Below are 9,579 nucleotides of genomic sequence, written 5' to 3' on the forward strand. Positions count from 1 at the left end.
GGAATTGTTAGTGCATGTAGCTGTCAGAGTCTTCATCTCCTAGCCTGACTGTCTAGCTTGATTCTTAGAAAGCTACAGAAGAATAAAACAGTCCCCAAGCTGTGAATGAAGTTGAATGGCTAACTGGTATCACCAGGATTTGATTGATGATTTTGAGCAGACGTGCTGGGGTGGGACTTATGGGAGCAAGCCACTTCCTGCTTTTGAAGAGGGAGTGGCAGTGGTTTTCAGGATTTCCCATCCTAGGGAGTTGGTAATGCAGTGCTCTCAGCTGACTGCCATAGGCATGGGGTCTCTTCAGTCCTTTTCTGGTAGTTTACACTGCTTTAAAAGTCATAAAATGTGCATGTTTTATAGCAATACCCAGAAGGAAGAACCCACTGCACAAAATACACTGAAAATTAAGCAAAACTTGCCTTGGTGCCAGTAGCAATTCCTTTGATGATAAAGCCATTTGTGTTTTGCGAGCAATAAAACCTCATTGCATCCCCTCCTACTTCTTTTCTCTTCAGCTTGCATGCACTTGCAGTTAACTGCAGGGAAACTACTTGTGTTTTCCTACTAAGGTCTCCCTCTCACTCTGTTCTGGGGGATGCACAGAATTAGGTTTTGCTTTGTTTCCAGATCTACCACCCTATTCTCCATCTGACTAGCACCATGCAAACTCCAAGAGATGCACAGGCATTCAATTTCTGCCAAAATCAAGGCCCTTTCTCCTGCAGTTAAACTCCACCTTCCTTGACTAGGAAAGCTATTTAGTCTGCTGGCCCAGGTGAGAAATATTCCTAGGGCGGGACTTTTTAAAAGAGCAGGTAGCGAGAGAAAATAGGTAGTGGCTTAAAGCTTGAAGAGCGTAGAGTTAGATTTGACATTAGGAGGAAATTCTTCACTCTGAAGGTGGTGAAACACTGGAACAGGTTGCCCAGGGAGGTTGTGGATGCCCCATCCCTGGAAGTGTTCAAGGTCAGGTTGGGTGGGGCTTGGAGTAACCTGATCTAGTGGGAGGTGTCCCTGCCCATGGCAGGGGGGTTGGAACTAGATGAGCTTTAAGGTGCCTTCCAACCTAAACCATTCTATGATTCTATGATGATTTACCCTGATGTGTGGAGCCAATAAGTAGTGATACAGTTGCCCTACTCCCAAGCTGTTGTCTGCTCTTTCAGGCAGGAGCTCTGACTCTAAAAGATTCAGATACTCTATGTTATAAAACCATCTCTAGATACCATGTCCCTGGTATGGAGAGCATTTGTTTGTTGACTCTTCATACAAGCTTCTGAAAGAACTTACAGTACAACTCTTCTGTCTGGCTGAATGCTTTGCAGTGTGATTAGACTTGTTCAGAACTGCTCTGATCACTGCTGTGATCTGACATAGCACCAAGGGTAAAGCTTGGCAGGGCACAGTAGACATGTCTTCTACTCTTTGCTGTAGAGAGAAGAGGGGGACTTGGAAAAGATACTTAATTTAAACCCATCTGTATGTTAAGTACCTTTTCCGTAAAGTGCCTTGACATCTCCCCATGGAAAGAACTAGGTATTAGTATTATTAAATAAGGTTTAAAGCCTTTGGCTCTTTCTTGTTTCCAGTTGCTTGAGCAGTAATATGTTCATCTGATGGAAAACTCACCTATGGTTTTCCCTTTATGAAACTTATATTAAGTTCTCCTTGGTGGATTCATAAAACATTCCTCATAATTCCCATTTATTTCAAACCATTTTGCTTCTCTGAATAGCACAGTACCTCATAAAGAAATTTCCTTTCATTCACAAACCATTTGCATTTTATTTGTGCCTCAGAGGAAGAACAATCCAAGCTGATTACAATCCACTGACACCGTATGTAATGAAAAATTAATTGCATCAATCTTTTTGCTGTGGCAATCTTAACAACTCATTTTGAACTGGTCATTTCTCCACCTGCTCACCGAGGCCCAGGCAGCTGAAGCAAGCTCATCTCTGACACTGACTGAATACCAATGAAGCTAAGGTCACCTGAATGTCAAGTGAGTGGGAGAGCAGCACCCAGCAAAAGATGTCAGCATTCTGGACCAGCAGCAATCACTATGTGACAGAAACCAAGTAAGTACCTGGAACGCTCATCTTAGCTGAACGCACGTGGACACACGGATGCACGCAGAGGAAAAGTTGTAAGGGGAAGAAAGGATGTGCCTAAATCAGAACAGCAAACAATGGTTGTTCTGGCTCCCCTCATCAGAGCCATCACTTGGCAAGCACTGACGGTGCTTGTAAATCAAGATTTGCATGCAGGCTCCACTGCTAGTGGTTTATGCTACCAGGTAAAGCACTCTTGCAGAATGCATATTTATCAAGAGGTGGTTTCTGCTTTCTACAATCAAAGCTGCTAAAATACAAACAAGAATAACCATTAAAAATTAATACTTTACAAAACAAAAAAAAGGGAGGTAAGGGGGCAGAGAATGATACCTGCTGTCTGCATCAATAACCCTGCAAGGGAGTAATTTTCATCCCATGCATACACTGAAAATGTTCTTCAGGTGCAATTCAGTGCAAGCCACATCTAAAGGCATTTTATGTGCAGGGAAAGTTTGAGTGTTCTGTTTTGAACTGTGAAAAATTACCAGCACTGGCAAAATAATATGACTGCTTGATATTGGTTGAAATGGCTTGAATTTTCCAAATTTTGGATTATGACTTCATCAGAGCCCTCTGACAGGTTGAGGGGATGTGTGAATTTCAGCCATCTTTTAGAGAGTTTAGTCTTTGTCCACAGAACTGCCTGAGGAAGTGCTTGTATTTATATTTCATCACAATTTCAGATTGCTTTAGGACAAGAGGAGTCCCATATATCTCAAGTCAGGTTTTCTTTTTCTGCCTAGGTGTAGGCACGTTCTCCAAAGTAAAAAAACCTGTGCTTTTGAAGGACGATATTTTATCTATGGGAGGTCAAACATAACACATAGGGACTTTTTTTTAAAGAAAGAACACAACCTTATTGAAAAAAGGCTGTAGCTTCCTGTGTAGCAGAAGATTTTAAATAGATATTTTAAAAATTAATGCTAATAATTACTTTAAATTTTCTTCTAGAAAGTGCTTGCTACAGTCTGATAATGGATGGAAGAAGCTGCTGGTGTGCACATTTGTGACTGAGCAGCATTCAATAAGGTAATATGTCAATTTTCTAGGTGTCAAGAATTAGGAGTTTATGCCAGGTCAAATTTTTCACACAGCACAGTGAAGAACCCTGTAAGCAAGTGCTGTTGTATTTAGGGTGCTTGTGAAACGTCTAATCCTGCAGGAATGAGAGGAAAGCCTCTGTGTTGTGGAGATGCAGCCTTCTATAACAGAAGTGGCAGGTCACATATAACCCACAGCTCAGTATTCCAAAACCGAAACCAACAAAAAGCTGCTGGTTGTAAACAAAATGTGGCCATATCTGGTGCACAAGCCTAGTCTTCCATCCTTTTCCTACTACAAAGTGTACTGTAGCATTTCAGTAATATGAATAAAAACTAATTTTCCTTCATCTGCCAAGGCAGCAGTAGGATATTGTGCTTGTAGTGGAGATAAAAAACAAGTGTCAAGCTCTATTAAACTTTGGCCTGGACTTCTTTGCTTCTTCCCAAAACCAAATAGTAAATATTGACTGAAGTAGGTTTCTCAATATTTATCTTGAGAGGAAAATAAATCTTTCTGTTGGCAAAACTATAAAGCAAATTTTATTAGGGAGAGAAATTACTCAAATGGCAAATTTCCCAATAATCCTGATGCCTCTAAGCAAACAAAGGACATTAAAGGGGAATAACCAGGGAGGGAACATCCAAAACTGACTCCCAGAGGCAACTGGATGCTAAGGTGGGGCAGGTGCCCAAAAACCAGACCCTTCTGCTTTTAGATGCAGTGCCATTTTCAGAGGTACCCCTTGAACTTGCCATTCAGAAGGTGACAATGCACCCATGTGAGAAGAGAGACAGGAACTGCATCGTTTGGGCACCTTCTGCCCAGCTAGGACAGAGGAGATGCCTTGGGTGCAGGGTATGATGCCATTCACCCCTAGCAGATATTTACCTCTTAGGGGTAACTGCTGGGAGTCCATGGGCTTGTGAAGAGAAGGGCAGATGGGGAAGGCAGAACTTAAGTGGACAGTGAAAGGCATTTACTTGTCAGCCCAGAGAGATCCAAGAGGTACAAAGAGGTGTGGGACAGGAATAAAAATAGACACACATTCTGCAAAGCTCTAACTGGAGAGAAAGCAACTGTCCTCGAGCGGCCAGTGAGACACAAACCAGTGCTGGGGACGTGGCCTCTCTCCCTGTGTTGGCAGCAGGGAACAGAGCAGACCTCGTGGTGGAGAGACAAGAGCTGGAGGTCCCTGGCCTAGCATTCTAGGGACAGTGAGCAGAAGGTTCTGAAGACTGTACAGAAACCTTAATTTCAGCTCTTGTGTTCCTGTCTTTTCTATGTAGCTCTGCTCTTTCCCTCTTTGCCCATGCACAAAGGCTTAGTGCACTGATACAGGTAAGGGAAAGGCCTTAGTCTGCCCTGAATTTGCTGACCCTTGGCTAGAGGAGTAAGTTGCTGCACTGAACTAGATGCAGATAGTGCCTTGTGCTTACTGAGGTTGGCTCAGGAATTTGCTACCATGTTTTTTGAGAGTGCACCCCAGAATAGAACCAGTTCTCCTCTTTCTTTCATCCTCTCACTGGAAAATCCCATTACTTTCAGTGGTATAGATTGGCTTCTCCTTCCTCCCTACTCCTCCACCCCTTGTGCATGGAGGGAATAAAAAGGATTGTCTTGAGACCAATAAATGAAGAGTTCTGCCAAAATGATTTAATACTGACTGTATAAAGTGTCAATTATTAAATGTTCCATGCCCAGTGATAAGGAAAGGAGGAGATGGATTACCAGTTTAGTGACACATTGCAAAATGTGCTTAGCTGAGATGAATACTCCAATTGTCAGGTTAGAAATTACTTCATTAGATAAGAGCATGTGAAAAGGTGCAAAACAATCCTGCATGGGGCAGGAAGAGTTATTTGCATAAAACAACTTCTACTAATGATTTTAACAAGCTGACTCTAAACTATGAGCCTTAAATTATTTCCTGTTGACATTCAAGAAACTGCTTCAGTTACCAAGATGATTTGAGAGGCTCCAAAAGCAATGTTGTAACCTGCTGTGTTTTCAGCACAAAAAAGTAAGCTTCTGATCCCTTGAGATAGTGCTCAACGAAGTACGTGCATCTGGGAGAAGCAGTTATAAGAGGGGAACAATTTCCTTAAGAAGTATTTTGCCTTTGGAAATTTTCTTCACTGTTTATGTGAGCCTGAAATATTAGATGGATTAATGGTATGTTTGGTGCCATCTTTTGAGGGTTGAAAAAAAATGCATGTCAAAAACCAACATGTGGCCACCATCCTAAGATGTTGAGATGGACTGGATAGCCAGTGTCCCTCGTTCTCTGTGTCATCATGAGAATGATGACAGTGGGATAAAAGCCTCGTGGTGCCTGAATGCCAAACAGACTATATGCATGCACATGTCTTAGCACTTGTGAGTGCCAGTATGAATCCCTTCTCTTGTTGTTGCTACAATACTGCAATGTTACTTCTCCTACCTCTTAGGGATGTGTTTGTGTGTGTGTGCTGTACAGGTGATGTAAAAAGTCTGCAGCTGTAACTCAGCTCAGTGTTAGGAGCTAGGAGATGCTGGCTGGAGGCATCCTCCTAACTCCACTGAAAGGAGAGGCTTTGTATCTTAAGAAATCTGGTCCCCCTGCCTTCTTTCTGCAGTAGTTGTTAGGAAATGCAGCTGAGATGACCTTTTCTCCCTGTATGCTTTTGGTTTCCTCATTGCCTCCACCATTTTAGCCCAGTTTCCTCTTCTAGATACACTGACTTTCCAAAGTGCTTCCATTTATCAAACTCAGTATCCTAAGGATATCCAGATGCAGGAGAAATGCCTCTGAGATTGTGTTAATTTTTAAAAAAGAAAAGAAAGCAGCGTGATCCAACTCTTTGTCCTTGTGCCATTGCTACTCTGCATAAAACAGATTGAACTGGCAGGATCCGCATAAATTGCTGCCAGAGAGAGGACACAAGAACAGGTAGAAGTAAAAGCACATAGCAAAATGAAAATGAATATTATAGTAAATGAAGTACCAACTGAAGGGGAGGGACTTTCAAAATCAATGTTTTACAAGGAAATGCAATGCTAACATTGCATAATGTACAGAAGAGTTGCCTTAAGGCTATATTCTGCCATGGCAGCATTTATCTCTGTGAGTGAAAAGAGAGAAAGGACAACTGCCAAGTGGAATAGACACAAGTGAGTTATTTTGTCTTTCTGTACTAGCAATGATAAGTGGTGGAAGGAAGATCCATCATCACTCTCCCCATTACTCTCCAAGATTGAAGCTGTTTTATGCAGCAGCTGGAGGTGATGGAAGATGCTTGGAAAGGTGATCATGCAAGGTCCTAAGAGCTAAAGGTTGTAAGGGTTTTCCCCAAATGGAGGAGATTGTTGAAGTGCACAGCCAGAAGTCCATGAAGTTCCAGAGTGCTTATCCTCTTACGTGGGCACCAAATATAGCACTGAAAAGTAAAACTACAAGTTTTTCATCTGTCAAAGTGCCATTTGGGTTCAGCACCTTGAGCTGAATATGGTAAAACTCAAGAAGATTATTTTGATTTCTAGTATTCTTAAAAAGCAGTTCCAAGTCTTTTCAGGTCCAACATTGGATGCCTCAAATACCTTAGATGAATGTCCAGCAAGGGATACCTTGCAAGTTTAAAAAAAAGAAAAGAAAAAAATAAATTAAAAATACCTTATTCCATAATCATGCTTTCTTCTGTCTTTTCTTCCCTTCTGTCCTCTTGCAGGTAGACACATTCCTTGTATTTTGAAGCTTTTTCATCAGTCTGAATACTCAATTTCTGTAATGCAAAAGTAATAGTGTTATAATACCTTCACATACCTAACTGTGGTGTCATCTGTGAGTTCTCAGCAAAGTGGCCCAAGTCAATGTGAGACTTAAGCTGTACCAGAGGAAAGCAAGAATCTAACAGAGAATGAAAATATTTTTTTTGTAATAGAAGAGTGAGGATGGTGGTAGGAATATTGTGCAGAAAAGCTCTGGGGAATTGTTTAATGCCATGCTTGTAGATCGAGGGCTTTAATAAAATAAAAAGACCAAAGAGAAGACTGTGTGCACTCTGATGATGGATGAATGTGCCTGCTTCGGTACTTCTGGGATGGATTAAGCTGTTAAAAAAGCATTCAACATTGGCTAAAGAACTGTAATATATGTGAAATTCCACAGTTAATGCATCATTAAATAATTTGCTGCAACTGATTTATAGGTGCAATATACTACAATGTGTCAAACCATGTGGGATAATAAATGGTATCACAAAAATATACTATTGAAACTTTTGTTCTAATCAGTCTTTTGAGTTTTAGTAGAACATAGTTCTGCAGAATGGAATTGTCCTATTGATCCTGACAGTAATAGGTAAAAGCTTCATGCTACGTATATTTTAAGGCTTTTTTATAGCAATCTAGGTTGTGGTCCAGTGAATCAAGCACTGGACTGTGACTTGTGGGACCCACACTCTGGTCCTTGTTCTGTCATTGAAACTCTAAGCTGCTGACCTATCTCCTTCCAGGCTGAGCGCTGTAATGCTCACTTTGAGATCTGTGCTTCCTCTTTCCATGGGCACAATCCACAGTTCCATCACCTGCTTGCATATAATGGCTGCATAGGGGTAAGGACTTAAGAAGGGGAGATAACCATTGAGCTATGAATCAAACATTCATAGGGCTTGGTTGACTTACTACTTCTCTGGGACATCTTCCCATCCCCCATTTTCACTGCTTGGAAGAGGAGTGCTTGCTCCTTTTCTTCCAAAAGGAAATATTTTATTTTGAAATATATTCAGGGGAAAAAGCAACACACAGGCCACCCCATTAGTGCTCCTATGCAGTGCTTAAATTCTTTACAGAAGACATGAATGGGGATCGGTTTAGCTCTGATCTTGCCCAAAATGTTCCTCTTTTGTCCTTCTGCCCTCCACTTGCCAGGATGTGCCTAATCTCAGGGTTACAGCATCTTGCTAAGAAACATTCACCGTCAGTCTTACTGAAGGAATATTCTTATTTGTAGAAAATAAAGATTCACTGGGCCAGGTAAGGCCCATTATTTTGACCTTGGCGGACTGATGGTAGCACATTCAATTGGAGGAGGTCCTCTCTCCTAGTCCCTGTAGGACTGGAGAAGTCCCTTATGGGACCAACACAAAGAGTCCTGATGCTGGCTGGTGCATGTAGATGCTATGATAATGCTGATGGATGAACTGATGGCAATTAATAATGTACTTAATTATTTTAACCCCTTTAGTCTTTTGTACAGCACTGTTTCCAAACAAGACAGATTTTTACATCTTTCTAAATTATTACGCAGATATTTTTGCCAGTTACATTTCATCCTACTGGAGATGATGCTAAGACTCAAATAATTGCTAAGACTGTTGTTCAAACTGTGTGACTGGTCATGCTGTCATTAAGATCGGTATTCTTTCACATTTTGTCAGAGACCAGAGTGCAGCAATGTGCTCTAATTACCCTGAGAGACCTCAACAAGGTCCTCCACCCTATTTTGAGATGGAGGTGTAGCTCTTTTACCATTTGAGTTGTTAAAAAACTTATGTCTAGAGGTAAAGAGGTCTTACTATCTAAGGGCAAGATTTCCAAACACATCAGAGTTGCATAGCACCCACATCCCTTGGAGAGCTGATGGAAAGGGTACTAGTAGAAGACAGTATTCCACTGGGGAAGGGGAGCTGGGCCTTAAAAAAGTGAGGTTTGGCCAGACTGAACATGGCAGCACCCGTTTCAAAAGATCTATACTGTACAAAAGTTATGGGGACACTCCCCTGAACTACAGTGGAACCAAGAAGTACCAGGCACCCATATTGAATCCTAATGCACACGGGACAGTTAGCAAATTTTATAAAATGAGACCAATGCTCTGCCAGTGCTACTCTTGCTGAAAATCCATGGCCTCAATTGCAGTAATCAGTATATTACAATTAACTTACAGGGAAGCAAACTACTATGTATTCCAACTGAGAATCTGTCCTAGAGTATGTGCTAACTCACTTCCCTATTTGACAGCAAATGTTTCCAAAATGAAATACTGACCTAAACACCACCACCTTCTCTTTAATATCTGTTTTTACTATATCACATGCCTGGCAAAATACAGCTAGTGCAAGACAAGGCAAACTACTGCTAAGGTGGAGATTCTGCTAAAGGAGTCACTTTCAAGCCTTGAAAATACACTAACTCTGAGAAAACAGGCACTTGCAAAGAACTTTGGTGAATTATGCTCCATTGTCAGAAATGTTGCAGCTAATTAGCAGCCAGTTTCCAGAGAGAAGAAACTCTGACATGATGGAATGGCTGTTTGCAGAGTCTCAGCCCATAGGTGTTTTGGTGCTGGCACAGTTATTGATGTGACTTCTAAATGAAATTAATTTAAAGAGGGAGACACAGCACAGGGGTTCTAAGTGAAATTAATTTTCAGTAGCTCATGCCT

Source organism: Chaetura pelagica, unplaced genomic scaffold (genome assembly GCF_000747805.2).
Source record: "Chaetura pelagica isolate M959 unplaced genomic scaffold, ChaPel_1.0 scaffold221, whole genome shotgun sequence".
In the NCBI taxonomy this organism is placed as follows: Eukaryota; Metazoa; Chordata; class Aves; order Apodiformes; family Apodidae; genus Chaetura; species Chaetura pelagica.